The sequence below is a fragment of the Bos taurus genome, chromosome 6, assembly GCF_002263795.3.
Source record: "Bos taurus isolate L1 Dominette 01449 registration number 42190680 breed Hereford chromosome 6, ARS-UCD2.0, whole genome shotgun sequence".
NCBI lineage: Eukaryota > Metazoa > Chordata > Mammalia > Artiodactyla > Bovidae > Bos > Bos taurus.
In genome coordinates, this window is record NC_037333.1 from 71,085,734 (window position 1) to 71,098,802 (window position 13,069).

Sequence of the window (13,069 nt, forward strand, 5' to 3'; positions counted from 1 at the left end):
TCTCCAAAGCAACATGAGTCGAGGATATTTTTTAATGCAGATTCTGATTCAGAATATCTAGGGTAGGGCCCAAGATTTTGCATTTCTAACAAGCTCCAAGATGTCAGTGTTGCTAGTCCAGGGTCCACACTTTGAGTAGCAAAAAAAAAAAAGTGCTGCTACGTCACTTCAGTAGTGTCCAGCTCTGTGCTCTGTGCAACGCGATGGACTGTGCAGCCCACCAGGCTCTTCTGTCCATGGAATTCTCCAGGCGAGAATCCTGGAGTGGATTGTGATGCCCTCCTCCAGGGGATCTTTCCAACCCAGGGATCAAACCCACTTCTCTTATGTCCCCTGGACTGGCAGGTGGATTCTTTACCACTAGTGCCACCTGGGAAGCCCATACATATATGTATTATATATGTAATTATATATGTAATAATTATATATATATATATATATGTAAATGCATAATGGAGAAGGCAATGCCACCCCATACTCCAGTACTCTTGCCTGGAAAATCCCATGGGCGGAGGAGCCTGGTAGGCTGCAGTCCATGGGGTTGCTTAGGGTCGGACACGACTGAGCAACTTCATTCTTACTTTTCACTTTCATGCATTGGAGAAGGAAATGGCAACCCACTCCAGTGTTTTTGCCTAGAGAATCCCAGGAACGGGGGAGCCTGGTGGGCTGCCATCTATGGGATCGCACAGAGTCAGACACGACTGAAGTGACTTAGCAGCAGCAGTAAATGCGTAAAATCACAGTCTCATCTCTTGCTAAATAGATTATTTAGCAAGCATTTCACTCTAAAAGTCTGTTTGTAGGACTTAGACATGCTCCCAGAGGGGCAAAGAGAGAGTCAATGCTTTCCAATGCTCCCCGCTGGGAATCTGAAACTTTCTTTTACTCTTGCAATTTGGTATCACTGATAAGTTTAGCATGAAGGTATTCTAAAGTATGTTTTTTACCTCACTGATAATAACAGTTACTAATGTTATTTCCTTGGTTGATGCTTAACCTGCTTGATGTTTCAGATTTTACCTAAAATAATTAACACATTAACCAAATGGATAATAACAAATAGTAATTTCCAGACTGTAGACACAAGTGAATTCTCTTTTATTGCACTCTGCCATAGTGAAACAACCAATAAAAATGTTATATATATATATATATATAATTATTTTGAAAAGATGCTGAACCTTGGGCTTGACAAGTTGGCTACAGAATGTAAATCAAAAATATCATTTAGTGCCTACATTACACAAGGGAGCACAAATTGAAAAATGGTATCTCCACCTATCTTTTTACATTTTAAAGTGAGGTAAATGTCTAAGGTATTTTTGTAAGATGATGTATCATTTGAAAAGGAAAGTAGTTTTCAGGCCAGCATATATAATTTGATGTCAACAGTACAGATAGACATATAAACAGACACTCACAAGGAGGGGACAAGAATGTGTACTGAGTATCGATAGTCACACATGGACACAACAAATGGTAGGGAGTCTTCCCCCACTACTGTTTTAAAGTAACTGGAAAAGAGCCCAGCACTTCCTTGTAAAAATGAAACTTCCTAAGACTCAAGTTCATCATGTTTTATTGAGAAAGTTGAGTTCCACCTTTTCTGCTTGCCTCGGAGTAGAAGACTTACTGAAAAGGACAAAAATCTGGGAGGATACACAAAATAAAACAGTATAGTCATGCAATGCTTTTCTGAAGAAAAGTTACAATTATTTTAATTTTTGAATGTAAAATTTAAATCACAATATCAGTGCACTGCTCTCTTTCCAGACCTCATTTGTTTCCAGAAATATGAAAGTTGAATTCTAATGCAAAATTGTCATGGATGCCTATAGCCCACATTCTCAATTCTGAACCTGCAATTTCATCATATACCTGGATAAGAAGCTTAGCAGCTTTTTGCTCCACAGTCCCCACTGTCCCTCAAGATGTCATAGCTTCACTTGCAACATTCAGAACTAGAACTCACAGCTTCAGGAGTAAGGGCTCTCAAGAAGGAAACTCAGAAGCCCTTTTCACAGGCAATCGAAGCTGTGTGAACCTTCTCCCTGTGCTGTGCTCACTGGAAGCTCCACAGACAGTCCTACAGATAGGAGAGTGGAACTTCCTGGGAGCCAGGTACATCAGACAGAAGCTGCTCCAAACCCTGATCCTAAAACTCACTGCTGGCTTTATGCTCGTTGTTTTGTTTTGTTCTCCTATATTCTAAGAACACTGCTCAGGTGCCTTGACAGCTGAACAACTTATTCTAACTCCTTCAGCACCTCCACCAAAGGACAGCTCTCTACAGGCTCTGGTCTCGGGTGAGCAGCTTTCTTGGTGGATGAAAATTCTTAGAGCTGTAAAAGGAAAGGAAGGTTATGGAGTATTGTACCATATCAGCTCCTATCTGTCCTTCAACAAGGGCAAATGCCTTCCGGAGATGCTTTTCAGTATGTCTGAATTCAGATGTATGGAAATTAGGCAAAACCATAGATTCTACTTCATATGAGCTCTTCTGGAAAGCAGAGGGACAGGATAATGATAACAATAGCATTTATTGCACCTCCTACCTCCTGTGTATAAGACACCATTATGAAAAGTTTACACAAACTATCCTTCAGGGCAGCTACATAAAATATTGTCACAAAGTACTATCTTCTGGATGTAAAATGACAGGGCAAGTGACTTAATAATTGAGAACATGTAAAAAGCACTTAAAACTATGCCAGTCACATAGTAGACTCAAAAAATATTAGCTATTTTTCACTAAAGAAAATCAATGGAGTATTACTCAGCCATTAAAAAGAATACATTTGAATCAGTTCTAATGAGGTGGATGAAACTGGAGCCTATTATACAGAGTGAAGTAAGCCAGAAGGAAAAACATAAATACAGTATACTAACGCATATATATGGAATTTAGAAAGATGGTAACAATAACCCGGTGTACGAGACAGCAAAAGAGACACTGATGTATAGAACAGTCTTATGGACTCTGTGGGAGAGGGAGAGGGTGGGAAGATTTGGGAGAATGGCAATGAAACATGTAAAATATCATGTAGGAAACGAGTTGCCAGTCCAGGTTCGATGCACGATGCTGGATGCTTGGGGCTGGTGCACTGGGACGGCCCAGAGGGATGGTATGGGGAGGGAGGAGGGAGGAGGGTTCGGGATGGGGAACACATGTATACCTGTGGCGGATTCATTTTGATATTTGGCAAAACTAATACAATTATGTAAAGTTTAAAAATAAAATAAAATTAGAGGAAAAAAAATAAATAAAAAAAAAAATAAAAAAAAATAAAAAAAAGAAAGTGAAAAGGGAAAGTGAAGTTGCTCAGTTGTGTCCGACTATAATTTCTTGCTGCCTTTTAAAAGCAGTCTCTGGTTTTGATTTAACGTGAGACTTATTATTTAAGAATAAAATCACCAAGAGGAAAAAAAAAAAAAAAAAGAAAATCACCAAAGCACAGTAGAAGGGAGAAAGGAAGAATAAAGGAAGAGAGAAGAATTATAAAAACATTCAGAAAACAATTAATAAAATGGCAATAAGTTCATACCTATCAATAATTACTTTAAATGTAAATAGATAAAATCCTCCAATAAAATTCATTGAGTGGCTGAATGAATAAAAACAAACAAGCAAAACATCTATATGCTGCCTACAAGAGATTTACTTCAGAAGTAAAGACATACACACAGCCTGAAAGTGAAGGGCTGGAGAAAGATGTTGCATGCAAATAAAAAGAAAGCTGGTGTAGGTATATTCATATCAGACAAAATAGACTTTAAAACAAAGACTGTAATAAAAGACAAAGGGCATTATATAATGACAGAGGGGTTAATCCAGCAAGAAGATATAACACTTATAGATGTACGTGCACCCAACATGAGAGAACCAGAATATGTAAACCAAATATTATCAGATTTAAAGGAATACATTGACAGGAATAATAGTAGGGAATTTAATACCTCACTTACATCAATGGATAGATCATCCAGACAGAAAATCAATAAGGAAACATTGGCCTTAAACAATACATTATGTCAAATGAACTTAATCGATATATGTAGAATATTCCATCCAAAAGTAGCAGAATACACATTCTTTTCAAGTGCACATGGAATGTTCTTCAGGATAGATATTATCAAAAAGACAAAAAATAACAAATGTTGGTAGGATGTGGAGCAAGGGGAATCTTCACACACTATTGGTGGGAATGTAAACTGCTGCAACCACTATGAAAAAGAGCATGAAGTTTCCTCAAAAAATTAAAAGCATAACTACTGTACAATACAGCAATTCCATTTCTTGGTATCTATTTGGAGAAAACAAAAACATTAGTTCAAAAAGACATATGCAATCCTATGTTTAGTACAGCACTATAGTCAAGATATGAAAACAACTTAAGTATCTATTGATAGGTAAATGGATAAAGAAAATATGTAGGGCGGGGAGAGAGAGAAATACTACTCAGTCAAAAAGAAAGAAAGAAATCTTGCCACTTAACAATGTGAACAAATCTTGAGGCTACCATGCTAAGTGAATAGGTCAGACAGAGAAAGAAAAATACCACATGATTTCAATTATATGTGGAATCTAAAAAGAAAAACAAAACATAATGCAGACTCATACAGAACACAGACTGGTGAATTGCTAGAGCAGAGGGGAGGGGAGGGGGACAAATCGGTGAAAGGGATCAAGAGGTACAAACTTCCGGTTGTAAAATAAATAAGTCATGGGGATGTAATGTACAACATGGGTAATACGGTCAATAATATTGTATGAACTTTGTATGGTGACAGATGGTAACTAGACTTACTGTGATGATCATTTGCAATGTACACAAATGTTGAATCATTATGTTGTACAGCTGAAACTAATACAATCAGATCCATCTTCCATTATATATATCAGATCAGATCAGATCAGTCGCTCAGTCGTGTCCGACTCTTTGCCACCCCATGAATTGCAGCACGCCAGGCCTCCCTGTCCATCACTAACTCCCGGAGTTCACTCAGACTCACGTCCATAATACTGTATGCCAAATATGGGTTTCCCTGGTTGCTTTGTTGGTAAAGAATCTCCCTGCAATGTAGGAGGCAGGTTCAATCCTTGGGTTAGGAAGATCCCCTAGAGAAGGAAATGGCAACCCACTCCAGTATTCTTGCCTGGAGAATTCCATGGACAGAGGAGCCTGGTGGGCTACAGTCCATGGAGCCGCAAGAGTCAGTGGTTAGCAACTAAATTACCACCACCATGCCAAATATATTTCAATAATTTAAAAAATGCTAGTTATTTTAATAACACAATTAGTCAGTGGCAGGGTTTGCATTCAAATAAAGGCACCCCACACATTTAACCATTCACATTCTATAGCCCCATCTCTGTAAACTGAGCTCGGAGAAAGCCTCAGGTAGCCCATAGTTACTCCATACATTTCTGGAAATAAGATTTTCTAATACATAAATATGATCATGATACTCGTCACTTGTAGAATGAGGCCAACTCTCTACTTAGACTGGATTTGAAGCTTCTCACCATCTCATCCCAGTCATTTCTCTCCAACACCCCATGTTCCAGCCCATTGTTCCCTCACCATGGCAGTATTTATGCCTTCTTCAAAATATCTCTGTGTTCATGCTTCTCCCTCTGAAGTGCTCCTATCAGCCTTCCCTACCTCATATCACCCCATCAATAAAGCTTCTCCTGAACCCTCTCCTTCACTCCTAACCCCATCCTGCTGAACCATTTACATCTTCTCACATAGAAGTTTCTCACATCTCCCTGTACCACTGACTACATAATACTAGAGTCTCATGCTTTATATGTCAGCCTCTCCCGTTGGATTGGGCACTCCTTGAGAGGAGGACCACAAGCAATGATTATTTGCAAAGCATTCGTAGAACAACTATTAAGTATCAGGCCCTATGTCCATTATAGTTCATCAGCTGTAACTTCTACATCTTGATTTGATTGATCTTTGGCTAGGAGGTTTCCTCTTTGCCATTATATCTCATACCTCAATGTGGGCGCAGGAACAAATGAGTTAAGGATTGCAATGAAGGAGTTTATTTGTGAGGTATTGGAAGCACTGGCAGGGGATGAAAAAGTGGCAGGGAAAGAAAGAAAGCCATAAAGGGTGAGTTATCAAGCCAGTCATCATCATGGGCAAATGGAGCTTCAGTTCAGTTCAGTCACTCAGTCATGTCCGACTCTTTGCGGCCCCATGAATTGCAGCAGGCTAGGCTCCCTGTCTATCACCAACTCCTAGAGTTCACCCAAACCCATGTCCATTGAATTGGTGATGCCATCCAACCATCTCATCCTCTGTCATCTCCTTCTCCAGCTCTGCTCACCAGGTGGCCAAAGTATTGGAGTTTCAGCTTCAGCATCAGTCCCTCCAATGAACACCCAGGACTGATCTCCTTTAGGATGGACTGGTTGGTTCTCCATGCAGTCCAAGGGCCTCTCAAGAGTCTTCTCCAACACCACAGTTTAAAAGCATCAATTTTTTGGTGCTCAGCCTTCTTTATAGTCCAACTCTCACATCCATACATGACCACTGGAAAAACCATAGCCTTGACTAGATGGACCTTTGTTGGCAAAGGAATGTCTCTGCTTTTGAATATGCTGTCTAGTTTGGTCATAACTTTCCTTCCAAGAAGCAAGCCTCTTTTAATTTCATGGGTGCAATCACCATCTGCAGTGATTTTGGAGCCCCAGAAAAATAAAGTCAGCCACTATGTCCACTGTTTCCCCATCTATTTGCCATAAAGTGATGGGACTGGATACCATGATCTTAGTTTTCTGAATGTTGAGCTTTAAGCCAACTTTTTCACTCTCCTCTTTCACTTTCATCAATAGGCTCTTTAGTTCTTCTTCACTTTCTGCCATAAGGGTGGTGTCATCTGCATATCTGAGGTTATTGATGTTTCTCCCGGCAATCTTGATTCCAGCTTGTGCTTCATCCAGCCCAGCGTTTCTCATCATGTACTCTGCATAGAAGTTAAATAAGCAGGGTGACAATATACAGCCTTGACGTACTCCTTTTCCTATTTGGAACCAGTCTGTTGTTCCATGTCTAGTTCTAACTGTTGCTTCCTGACCTGCATACAGGTTTCTCAAGAGGCAGATCAGGTGGTCTGGTATTCCCATCTCTTTCAGAATTGTCCACAGTTTATTGTGATCCACACAGTCAGAGGCTTTGGCATAGTTAATAAAGCAGAAATAGATGTTTTTCTGGAACTCTCTTGCATTTTCGATGATCCAGCAGATGTTGGCAATTTGATCTCTGGTTCCTCTGCCTTTTGTAAAACCAGCTTGAATATCTGGAAGTTCATGGTTCACGTATTGCTGAAGCCTGGCTTGGAGAATTTAGAGCGTTACTTTACTAGCATGTGAGATGAGTGCAATTGTGCGGTAGTTTGAGCATTCTTTGGCATTGCCTTTCTTTGGGATTGGCATGAAAACTGACCTTTTCCAGTCCTGTGGCCACTTCTGAGTTTTCCAAATTTGCTGGCATATTGGCAAATGGAGCTTAGTGTGCTAGAAATGTGGGGAAATGGTGTAAAACATATCCCAAATTAGAGGAAGTGTTGCTGGATATTTGTATTCCATGTCAGGCTTCCCTGGTGGCTCAGATAGTAAAGTATCTACCACAATGCAGGAGACCTGGGTTCGATCCCTGGGATGGGAAAATCCCCTGGAGGAAGTCATGGCAACCCACTCCAGTATTCTGGCCTGGAGAATCCCCATGGACAGAGCAGCCTGGTGGGCTACAGTTTATGGGGTCACAAAGAGTCGGACACAATTGAGTGACTAAGCACACAGTCCCATCAGTTCTTGGTTGACGGTGCTCAGGGATATGAATTCCCCACTCCTTCCTTCTAGCCCACCCTTTATATCTAAGGAAAGCCCAGGGCTCTAGAAAAGCCCTCAGGCAAACAGGTGCAGATCCTGGCAGTTGGAAGTGGGCTGGAGCGTGCTGGGGTGGCAGGAAAGAATGTGGGTGAGGCACTGACAGCGTGTGCTAGGAAGCCACTCTGAAATATCCTGGGGTTGAGATGTAGAGAAAAGGGAATTTTTGTACACTGTTGGTAGGAATGTAAATCGGTACAGCTACTGTGCAAAACAGTATGGAGGTTTCTCAAAAAACTAAAAAGAGAACTACCATATGACCCAGCAATTCTACTCCTAGGTATATATCCAAAACAAAAACAAATTCAAAAAGATAAATGCATCCCAGGGTTCCTAGCAGCATTATTTACAATTGACAAGATATGTAAGTAACCTAAGTGTCCATCAATAGATGAATGGGTGAAGATCCATTTTCCATTATATATATCAGATCAGATCAGATCAGTCGCTCAGTCGTGTCCAACTCTTTGTGACCCCATGAATCGCAGCACGCCAGGCCTCCCTGTCCATCACCAACTCCCAGAGTTCACTGAGACCTATGTCCATTGAGTCAGTGATGCCATCCAGCCATCTCATCCTCTGTTGTCCCCTTCTTCTCCTGCCCCCAATCCCTCCCAGCATCAGGGTCTTTTCCAATGAATCAACTCTTCGCATGAGGTGGCCAAAGTACTGGACTTTCAGCTTCAGCATCATTCCTTCTAAAGAAATCCCAGGGCTGATCTCCTTCAGAATGGACTGGTTGGATCTCCTTGCAGTCCAAGGGACTCTCAAGAGGCTTCTCCAACACTACAGTTTAAAAGCATCAATTCTTCGGCCCTCAGCCTTCTTCACAGTCCAACACTCATATCCATACATGACCACAGGAAAAACCATAGCCTTGACGAGACGGACCTTTGTTGGCAAAGTAATGTCTCTGCTTTTGAATATGCTATCTAGGTTGGTCATAACTTTCCTTCCAAGGAGTAAGCGCCTTTTAATTTCACGGCTGCAGTCACCATCTGTAGTGATTTTGGAGCCCAGAAAAATAAAGTCTGACACTGTTTCCACCGTTTCCCCATCTATTTCCCATGAAGTGGTGGGATCAGATGCCATGATCTTCGTTTTCTGAATGTTGAGCTTTAAGCCAACTTTTTCACTCTCCACTTTCACTTTCATCAAGAGGCTTTTGAGTTCCTCTTCACTTTCTGCCATAAGGGTGGTGTCATCTGCATATCTGAGGTTATTCATATTTCTCCCGGCAATCTTGATTCCAGCTTGTGTTTCTTCCAGTTAATGGTACTGAAAATGAAAGTGTTAGTGGCTCAGTCGGGTCCTACTCTTCTTGACCCCATGGACTGTAGCCTGCCAGGATCCTCTGTTCATGGAATTCTCTAGGCAAGAATACTGGAGGGGGTAGCTATTCTCTTCTCCAGGTGCTCTTCCTGACCCAGGGATCGAACCCAGGGCTCCTGAATTGCAGGCAGATTCTTTATTATCTGAGCCACCAGGGAACTCAATGGAATACTACTTGGCCATTAAAATAAAAAACAAATTTTCTATTTGCTGCAACATGATGGACTTGGAGGGCATTATGCTAAGTGAAATAAGTTAGACAGAAAGACTATATATCACTTATATGTGGAATCTAAAAAAAAAAAACAATTTAGTGTATATAACAAAAAAGAAGCAGACTCACATATATAGAAAGCAGACTAGTGGTTACTAGACTAGGGGGAAGTGAGAGGTGCAAATTATTGGATATAAGATAGGCTACAAGGATATATTATATAACATGGGGAATATAGCCAATATTTTATGATAACTATAAATGGAGTATAACTTAAAAAAAATAGTATTAAAATTAAAAAAGAAAACAAAAAAAAGAATCCCCCAGGCTTGTAGAGGAAGAATATGAGTTAGAATTTTGGAAGATTTCCAGTCATTCTCACTTGGTAGTAGGATTTCATAACTCCTAAAACACAACCCAAATTCCCTGTCTTTAGAATTAAAGAACATAGGTGATTGGAAGCCTAAAAGTAATACGAGACTGAACTCATGGATAAAATCTAGTATAAATTGGTACCAGGACTTTGCACTATAGATGAGGCTATAACTTCAAGGAATAGGTGAATAGTCACTATACATCAAGAAATTTTTAAAATGTTCTAGTCAAAACAGGATGAGCACAAATGTCACGTGAAGAGCATGGCCATCAGTCATGGAGAAGCCAAATAAATACAAAGACATTTAAAAATCAAGTTAATAAAGAAGTCAGCAGATAGGATTTAGGAGAGTATACCTCAAAGGAAAAAAAAATGTATTAAGAACCTGAATAGCCACATGATGCCGTTAGGCTTGTGGTCCAAAGATCTCTGGGTTTTCATAAGGGAATTTTATGGAGAGCAAACCAATATAAGAGCAAAGTACAAATGGCTAGACTCTCTGATAATAGCTTATGGGGACTAGCGCTATGTTATTTCTTTAATTTCCCCAAGCAGTGTTTTAACAGCTATCTTAGTAAGCGAAACACAAGTTTTAAAAGTAACTTCCTGCAAGGAGCTGTGTGAGTTACCTTTTCAGGTTTGTGTGAGCTGTAGTGCAGTGTAGGTAGGGAAAGAAGATTAAGAACTGACTTGACTGAGAAAATCCACACACATGTCAAAGGTAGCCAACATTTTTTGAAAAAGGATCCTGGTTCAAAAACAGAAAGAGAATTTATCTGTGTGATATTAACATCTCTTAATGAAGAATGTTACAATAGGAGAGGGTGGTCTACATGGAAATACAGAAATGGGGACCAGAACAATTAAAATTGGCAGAGTGGACCTCATGTGTTATTTTTGTTCTTTGTGATGATGGCCATTCTGATAGGTGTGAGGTGGTACGTCATTCAGGTTTAAATTTGGATTTCTCTGATAATTAACGAACAGAGTTTTCTCTTGAATCAACCTCTGTAGGCCTAATTTCTCTTCTGGATTTGATAGTCATGGGCTTGCTGGACATCTACATGCAGCTGTCCTTAGATACTTCAAATACCCTGTGTCAAAATCTAAATCTATTCTCTCATCTCTCTACCCAGACCTAATCCTCCTTGCACTCAATTATAGGACAGTGGTTTTGTTTTGTTTTCCATTCAATTATAAGACTGTTTATCAGCCAGTGTCTCAATCGGAAACCACCTATTGTTCAATTGATAAGTCGTGTTCGACTTTTTGCGACTCTATGAATTACAGCACTCCAGGCTTCCCTGTCCTTCACTATCTCTTGGAGTTTGCTCAAACGCATGTCCATTGAATTGGTGATGCCATCAAACCATCCCATCCTCTTTTGCCCCCTTCTCCTTCTGCCCTCAATCTTTCCCAACATCAGGGTCTTTTCCAGTGAGTCAGTTGCACCTGCAACGTACTGTTTTGTAGGTAGTATTAATGGTACTTGCTTGGTTGGTATAAAAGTGAGATTATACAAGACTATGTGCTTTCTCTGAGGAACTATGTGGTTTCTCTACATAGTCATATTTAATCTCACTTTTACACTCACCAAGCAAACACCATTAATTCTACCTACAAAATATCTTGAAAATGCATCATTACTTGTTCTAGTTATTGGTTGCTGCATCACCCCAAAACTTAGTCTTTTAAACAACAATCATTTTATTTTCTCTCAAATTTCCCATGACTCAGGAATTTGGTAAAGGCTCAGTGGTGACTGCTTACTTATCTCTGGTCCATGACGTCTGGAGTTTTGTCTGGGAAGACTTCAAGGGTGGGAGTGACCTGATGGCAGAGTCTGGAATCTACATAAGGCTTGAGCATTTACATGGCTGGTGAACAATGATGGCTGAGGTTCAGCGGATCCTTTATCCTTTCATTCATTTTGTCTCTTTTTGAAAGAAACATCAAAATGATCTACAGGAGTATCAGTAGATCACATGTCTGGTGAATGACACTGGCTGTCAGTAGGAATCTCAGCCTGGGCTGTCAGCTGGAGTACCTATATGTCTCTTTCCATGTAGCGAGTCTTCTTCCTCACAGCTTCGTAACTTAGTTCCAAGAATGATTATCCCAAGAGGACCAGGCAGAAGCTATATACCTTTTATGACCTGGCTTGGGAAGTCACATAATGTCACCTCTGGTATTCATAGAGCCCCCCACCTCCAGAATGTAGGAGAAGGAACACAGACCCCACCTTTGGATGGAGCCGCATCACCTTCACATTCTAAGAGAAGCATGGGAGATCTTGTTGCACTTGTGTCAGAAAATGCAATCTGCCGATGCATTTCTGCTGTCCCAAAGGGCTGAACTCTCAGGGACACCATTTACCTGGTAGGGTGTTTTGGCGGGGGGAGGCGGAAACCACTCACATAAAATACATTTGTGTGACTCAGGCCCTTCTCATATCTCATCCAGATATCACCAATATTCTCCTCATTGCTCTCTATGCTGTCATTCTTTTGATATTCCAACCCACCCTTCTCACCCTTCTCTACTCAGAATTCTTTCAAAAATACTATCATCATCATTATCATCATCACTAACTTTTATTGAACACTTACTGAATATCAGGCACTATGTTAATTTTTACTTACACAACCCTTAAAAAGGTCCTCATATCTCTCTGGCTTATAGATGGGGAGAGTGAGAACTTGAAAGTTAAAGTAACTTGCCTAAATTCATACTCATAAGGAGTGATAGAGCAAGGACTGATACCTGAAAATCTAACTTCAGTGTACAAAATTTTAGTATCTATTACAGTTCCTTCATTTCTAGTTATGTACTTTATATTAATAAACAACTTCTCTGGTTCCACAGAGCCTTCATTAACCTACCTTTTGATGCTGGTGCCTCCCTTGCCAGCCTGGTTATTCACCTTAGCTCTTTTGGTTGCTTTAGCTTATGATCTGGTCATGTTGGACTTTTTCCTTTTCCTCAGACATTCAGCTTAATGCCCTTTGATTTTGCTCATGCTTGTGACTCTTCCTAAAAAGCCATAATGCCATTTTTCTGGCTTTCCAAGGCCAGCATAAACCTCACCCTAAAGACATGACTATTCCCACAAAGTGTGTTAGTGCCTTCCTGCAGCAATTACATCTGGCAGCCCTGCTAATTATCGTCTCCTGGAGAGCAGGAACTGGGTCCACCCTCCCTAGAGTTCCCAACACTCTCCCTTGTGCGAGGAGGTGCT